We start from the raw sequence: 7,555 nt of genomic DNA, 5'->3' as shown, positions 1-7,555 counted from the left end.
TGACTTAGTCGCATGCAACACTCATAAATAGAGTCTCACGCAGGTAAAGTCACCTAGGCCTTTTGACAGTTACATTCAGTAACATAGCAAATGTATAAAAGCCTCACTTCTCCACCGAAAATCTCTCCCCTTCTTCTTGCATTTTTCTAGGTTTCCTCCATTTTCCATCACCAAACATAAGTTTCATTTGCTAGATTCAAATGAAAAACTTGAATTTAATTGTTGTATTCACTAGATGTACCCTATACCGACTAAATCTTTGTACGTGCAAAAGTTTTATCGTTGTATCCTTAATGGATTGTGATTTCAAACAAGAATCTTAATCAAAAGAAATTCTCAAATTTGAATCAATTGTTTATTGTTTATTTGATTTATAAAATAAACTCTATTTTTATTGCCTTTATTCATATATATATATATATATATATATATAATATATATATAAACAATTCTATAGTTGTTGATTGATTACCTAACATTTTTCTCTTGATAAATGCCCCTCCAACACCTTTTCTCATTTGTACCCATTTCCCAAAAAAGAACTCACAATCACTCTCCTCTTCTACCTCCAAAATGTTGAAGAAAATTGAGCCTTATCTTGAATCTCAAATGCTTAAATTTGCAAAAGAAGCCTTTGAGTATCTCATCAACCACACTCACATACTCCTGCTCATATTCTTAACCCTTGCCATCTCCATCCATGCATTTCAACAAGGCTTAGGTTCTCATCTTCACTCTCTACATCATCTCCTTCTACTAATTATCATCATCAAGCTCACCTTCTCCTTCATCAACAAGCCCCGAACCGTCTACCTCCTCGACTTCACTTGTTTCAAGCCTCCCCCGATGTTGAGGGTCCCCTTTGCCACCGCATACGAACATGGGCGCATCATCTTAGCCTCAGAACCCGAAAGCGTTGCATTCCAAGTTAAGATCTTCGAACGGGCAGGGTTGGGTGAGGAAACAAGTTTACCCCACCAATTACATTACCTACCACCAAACATAAGTATGATCGGTGCTAGAGAAGAGACCGAACTCGTCATTTTCTCAGGAATGGACTCTTTGTTTCAGCAAACAGGACTAAGCCCTCAAGACATTGATATTGTAATTGTCAACTGTGGCCTTTTTAGTCCGATTCCATCTCTTTCGTCTATGGTGGTTCACAAGTACAATATGAAAAGTAATGTGAAGAGCTATAACTTATCTGGGATGGGGTGCAGCGCAGGACTTATTGCAATCGACTTAGCTAAGCACCTTCTTCAGGTCCATCCAGAATCAAATGCAGTCATTATAAGCACTGAAATCATCACTCCAAATTCTTATATGGGTAAGGAAAGATCGATGCTTCTGCCAAACTGTCTCTTCCGAATGGGAGGTGCAACAATCCTATTGACAAACAAAAGGTCTCTGCGTAAACATGCAAAGTACAGTCTGTTGCATGTTGTCCGGACTCACAAAGGCAGTGATGACAAATCTTATAATTGTGTTAGGCAAGAAGAAGACAGTGAAGGTCATGTAGGAATATTCCTCAGCATGGATCTCATGGTAATAGCGGCCAGGTCCTTGAAATCAAACATCGGCACATTGGGGTCATTGGTTCTTCCTGTTTCTGAAAAACTCTCGTTTCTCTTCAACTTATTAGGAAGAAAAATCTTTAACCTGCAGTGGAAACCCTACATTCCGGATTTCAGAAAGGCGTTTGATCATTTCTGTATCCATGCAGGAGGACGGCCGGTTATCGGTGAGGTCCAGAAGAGGTTGTGGTTGTCTGATGAGGACGTGGAGGCGGCAAGGATGACGCTGTATAGGTTCGGGAATACATCAACATCATCAGTATGGTATGAGATGGGATACATAGAAGGTAAAGGGAGGATGAAGAAAGGTGACATGGTTTGGCAAAATAGGGTTTGGTAGTGGATTCAAGTGTAACAGCGTGGTTTGGAAGTGTATCAATAGAGACATTGAAATTCCAAAAATTGGGGCATGGGCAGACTGCATTCATGAATACCCAGTTTTTATTCCAGAAGTTGTGAAGCTCTAAGAAAATTGATGGAGGAGAATCTGTCTTTTTTCTTACTAATTTGTCAAATCTAGAAATAAAAGGGTTGCATCCACCTCTCCTGTTCTAGCTAGCAATGCCTACTTGTCTGAATAAGAAAAGAAATATGTCATTCTATCAATGTAATTTCATAAGTTTATGCCATTCAGCAACATCCATGTCACACTACTATAAAACTAGGTATCAGCGACGACCATCAGCGACGACCATCAGCGAGGGAAAAAATCCCTCGCTAATCTAGCGAGGGATTTTTTCCCTCGCTGATGGTCGTCGCTGATGGTCGTCGCTGATACCTAGTTTTATATCAGCAAGGGATTCAGTTTTTGGCTATTCCCTCGCTGATCCCTCGTTGATCTGCGAGGGATCAGCGAGGAATTCAATTTCTAGACAATCTCTCGCTGATCTGCGAGGGATCAGCGAGAGATTGCCTAGAAACTGATTTTCAACAATTTTTTTATTTTATAACTACAAATTTAATTACTAATTAATTTTTTATTATTTATTATTAAATTTCCAATTATTTATTAATTTTTAATTACTAATCAGCGAGGGATCAGTGAGGGAAATGACAAAAATCAGATTCCCTCGCTGATCCCTCAATGATCAGCGAGGGATCAGCGAGGGAAATGGCAAAAATCAGATTCCCTCACTGATCAGCGAGGGATCAGTGAGGGAATCTGATTTTCGCCATTTTTTTATTTTACAACTACAAATTTAATTACTTATTAATTTTTAATTATTGATTATTAAATTTCCAATTATTTATTATTTTGAAGAATATTACAAAAATTAATTAATAAAACCGAATAAAGCTCATTATGGCCCATTAAACTGAATAAAGCCCATTGAGGCCCATTAAACCGAATAAAGTTCATTAAAGCCCGATACACTCAAAATAGCCCGGTAAATGGATTAAGACCCAGTTAAATGAGTTAAGGCACAATAATACCGAGAATGAATATATGAATACCTAAATATATAAATGTGTACATATAACACATGAAAATCAAGAAAATCAAAAAATCGGACAATTCTCTCGCTGATCCCTCGCTGATCAGCGAGGGAATTGGCAAAAATTAGATTCTCTCGTTAATCCGTCACTGATCAGCGAGGGATCAGCGAGGGAAATGACAAAAATCTGATTCTCTCGCTGATCCCTCGCTGATCAGCGAGGGTTCAGCAAGGGAATTGGCAAAAATCAGATTCCCTCGTTGATCCCTCACTGATCAGCGAGGGAATCTGATTTTCGCCATTTTTTATTTTACAACTACAAATTTAATTACTTATTAATTTTTAATTATTGATTATTAAATTTCCAATTATTTATTATTTATTACAATATTACAAAAATTAATTAATAAATCCGAATAAAGCGCATTAAGACCCATTAAACCGAATAAAGCCCATTAAGTTTACATAATAAATAAGTAGCATGTTGCATGCATACTGTTGGATACGAAATTAAGTCCAAAATAATAATGATCATATATACAGATAAAAATCATCGTAATCTTGAAGCGATACTTGCTGAATCAGAACTGGGAGTCATGCAAGCAGAGCCAACCTGATCATAGAAAATCCCATAAAAGAGGATCTAGTATGCAATGTAGATATCTCTCTATGCAAGATAAAGAAATGAACAATACATCAGTAGTAACTGTCTGAAATGGAATCAGACAGTTAATTGAAGCACCAGACACTTGTTCTTATCAATCGATTTTCTATTTCAATTGTTCAACTGATGCAGTCAATAACAGACGCCAGAGTAGGAAATGTGCAAGATCGATAGTAATTATAACACAGTACCATTGGAATGGAATCTAACAATCCGACATGAAATTTTAAGACATCCAAAAATTATCAATAAGACACATTATTCAAATAATTTATTGAGCTATTCAATAGTCTGCTTGTTGAGAGAAGAATGTTATTTGTTCAAATATGGCGATGGCGAGAGGCATGGACCCCTGATTCTTTTATCCATAAGTATATTTGTCTACAAGAAAAATATGACCAGAGTGTTAATCGTTTAGGATTAACCCATTTTGTGTTTAATATATATTTATGCAATGTAATTAAAAGTTTTGGATGTAGTTGGGCCTCCAAAAAGATTGGAACGTCCCAATTTATTGCATCTGAGACCAAAAGTTTTGAGAACAAATATCTCTCTGCTTGATAGGAACTAAACCTAAAATCACTGACATGTTGGTGAAGTCAATTGAATACTAAACCATGGCGTCCAGAAAATTTCGAGTAACATCATAAACAAGAACAAGTATAAGCGAATTACCCAAAAAGAGTTGTAAATTGAAAAACAAATTAAACCAGAATATTACTGATGAGAGTACAACGGAGTATATGAAAGCAATCAGATGAAGATGAAGATGATGGTTTTTTATACTTTTGAAGGGTTTGGTTTCTAACTGATAAGTAGTACGAGATTAAATTCAATCGCCGATTGAATTGTTGGATTGATGAAGGTGAAAGGGATTTCTGGTGTAACTAAGTGGTTGTTTACCAATTTTTCTATTAAGTCTTGTTCGGATAAATTTATCTGTCCAGATAAAAATGTGTTGTTGTTTATTCTCTTTTTCCTAAATATATGTTTCTTAGTTTGGGAATAAATGGGGAATTAAATAGCTAAGTATAAAGGAGTAAGGATTCTCATGTGAGCAATTAAGTCATCTGACCGAATAAGTCACAACCGAACGGTTATTATGATTGAGCGAATAAGTCATATAAGCTATACAACCATAATTGAACAGCCACTGAGTCTCTCGTCAGTGCGAATAAGACTAGAGGTAGTTAAAACCATCGTTATATTCTACTCGAACTTTATAGCTATTTTCAAGCTCAAATTCAATTTGAAAACTCATGAATAGCTAAAAACTAAATTCAACGGAACTCAATAGTAATTTTTTAAACTTGAACTTGATGGTAATTTTCTAAACTTGAACTCGAGCTTAAACTTGTTGGAAGCTCGAACGAATCTCAAACTCAAACTTGAATCAAACTCGAACTCTAATCAAGCTGATTAAACCTGGCTCACACGTTGAAATTTTAGGGTCTTCTCTTATAAATAATAAAACTTAAAGTTATTCTCTTAAACTTTATAAAACTCAAGGTATGCATCTCAAATTTCATTATCAAAAAGACAAAGTTCCGAACTCTATTTACATTGCTCTCTATTTATCTTCCAATGTATAAGAAGTTACCAATACTTTTGTACTTTTTTTGTTTTTTTTTAAAGTTATGATTTTAATAAATAAAAATAATAATTGATTAATTCTTTTACTTAAAAATGTATACTTTTTTTTCAAATATTTAAAAATATATGACATTTTTCTTTTTATTGGTAAGTTTACTAATAATTTTTTGGGAAAATTGCATCAAAATAGAACCAATTTTTAAAATCGTCATTTTAGGGAACCAAATTGCACCTGATTCCTATTTTGGGGAACCAACTTGCAAAATAATTATAAAAAATAACTAAAATTCATTTGTTTTTAAAAATTAATGCAATAAAATCTATTTTTCATTTCAAATCTCGTTTTTTTTAATTCAGATATCAAATTGAAGATTTTTTCAAAAAACAAATCCAAATTACCACAATAATTTTTTTTTTATTAATGCAATAAAAAAAATCAATTTCATAGAAAAAATTAATTGATGCAATAAAAATTAAATATTAAATATCACATTCAAGATGTTTATATCTAACCAATCCGTATCAATATTAAAGTTTAAATCAAATTTGGCAAATCAAACCAAAAGTTTGATAGAGACCCTTAAATTACCTGTTACCTGTTCAACAGATCAACCAGACCCTTGAATAAACAAAAAGTTTGATAGAGACCCATAAATGACGATTTTAAAAGTTGGTTCCCCAGAATATGAATTAGGTGAAAGTTGGTTCCATTTTGGTGCAATTTTCTCTAATTTTCTTACATTAGATTTTACAAATTATATTATAAAACTAATTTTATATAAAAAAAAATTGAGTATCTCATTAGCTTTTCGAATCGAGTATTACTATGTCAAGACAAGCTCAAGTTTGAGCCGAACCTACTCGAGTTGAGTGTTGACTGAGTTTGACCAAGTCGATCTTAAGTAGCTAGCGAGTTGTCTCATAGACTAATCGGGTAAGACTTTTGGCTCTTTGTTATGCTAGCTTTTTACATGATAAGATTCTCAGTGTTTGTCATGCTTAATCAATAAGTTAAATAATATCGATAAACACTTATCTGGTAAGTGTTTTGACCTCAAAGTGGTTCCAACTTTTCTCACAAAAAAGAGATGTTTCTGATTCTAATTATATATATATATATATATATATATATATAAGTGGAGGTTCAAACGAAAACTTCTGTAATTTATGAGAACGTGAGAACAATCTAATAACCTTAAACTTTTTTAATTAATAAATTAACTTATATTAAATATAAATAAATTAATAAGAGCAGTAATGTAATTAAGTAATTTTTATTTTTATTTAATTAGTCATAATTATCCCTTTCTTTCCTGCACGTTCGTTTCCACTCTCTTCTCTTCCCTTGTGATAATTGTGTGATTGTGTAACCATAACCTGTCGAAACCATGATCAATCAAGTGTAACCATAACCTATCGAAACCATGAGTAATCGTCGTGATAAATGTGTGATTGTCTAACCTTGACCGATCGAAACCATGATCAAATTGAGTGCGTAAGTGATGTTAGTGGATCGAAACCATGATAAATAGTGATATCACATGATTATCACACTCATATCACATCAAATCGTTTAGTAGATTTCCCCCGTAATCGTTGTGATAAATGTGTGATTGTCTAATCCTAACCTATCGAAACAATGAGTAATCGTTGTGATAAATGTGTAATTGTCTAACCTTAATCGATCGAAACCATGATCAAATCGAGTGCGCTGTTATGATCGTGTTATCACATAATTATCACACTCATATCACACCAAATCGGTAGTCGATTTTCTAAGTTAACCCTAGCCGAACGGAATCCTTGTGATAATTGTGTGATAATCACATGATTATCACGCCCATATTACACCAAAATCACACCAAATCGTGTTGATATAAGCGATAAAGTGATAATTGTGNCATGATTATCACGCCCATATTACACCAAAATCACACCAAATCGTGTTGATATAAGCGATAAAGTGATAATTGTGTGATAATCACATGATTATCACACCCAAATCACACCAAATCGTGTTTATATAAGCGATAATGTGATAATTATGTGATAATCACATGATTATCACACCCATATCACATGATAATCACATGAGTAACCGTTTATTAGATAATGATAATCATGATCGTGTAATCGTGTTAAAAGATTTTATGCTATCATTTTCATTATTACTCTTTTAATTTTAATATTTTTTGAATCTTTTTAAATTTCAATTTTAATTTTAAAAATCTTTTAATATTATTTTTTATCACAATATGAGGTTATTGGGTTGTTCTCGCATTCTCGTA

At 33.5% G+C, this 7,555-nt stretch overlaps 1 pseudogene; it reads left to right on the top strand.

Moving 5' to 3' along the window:
- Positions 1 to 609: 609 nt before the first annotated feature.
- On the top strand, positions 610 to 2,171 carry LOC112525372 (annotated as a pseudogene).
- The last annotated feature ends 5,384 nt before the right edge of the window (positions 2,172 to 7,555 follow it).

The sequence above is a fragment of the Cynara cardunculus genome (assembly GCF_001531365.2).
Source record: "Cynara cardunculus var. scolymus isolate 2C chromosome LG 13, CcrdV1, whole genome shotgun sequence".
In the NCBI taxonomy this organism is placed as follows: Eukaryota; Viridiplantae; Streptophyta; class Magnoliopsida; order Asterales; family Asteraceae; genus Cynara; species Cynara cardunculus.
Note: the sequence above shows the minus strand (reverse complement) of the source record. Positions and strands in the feature narration are given on the sequence as shown.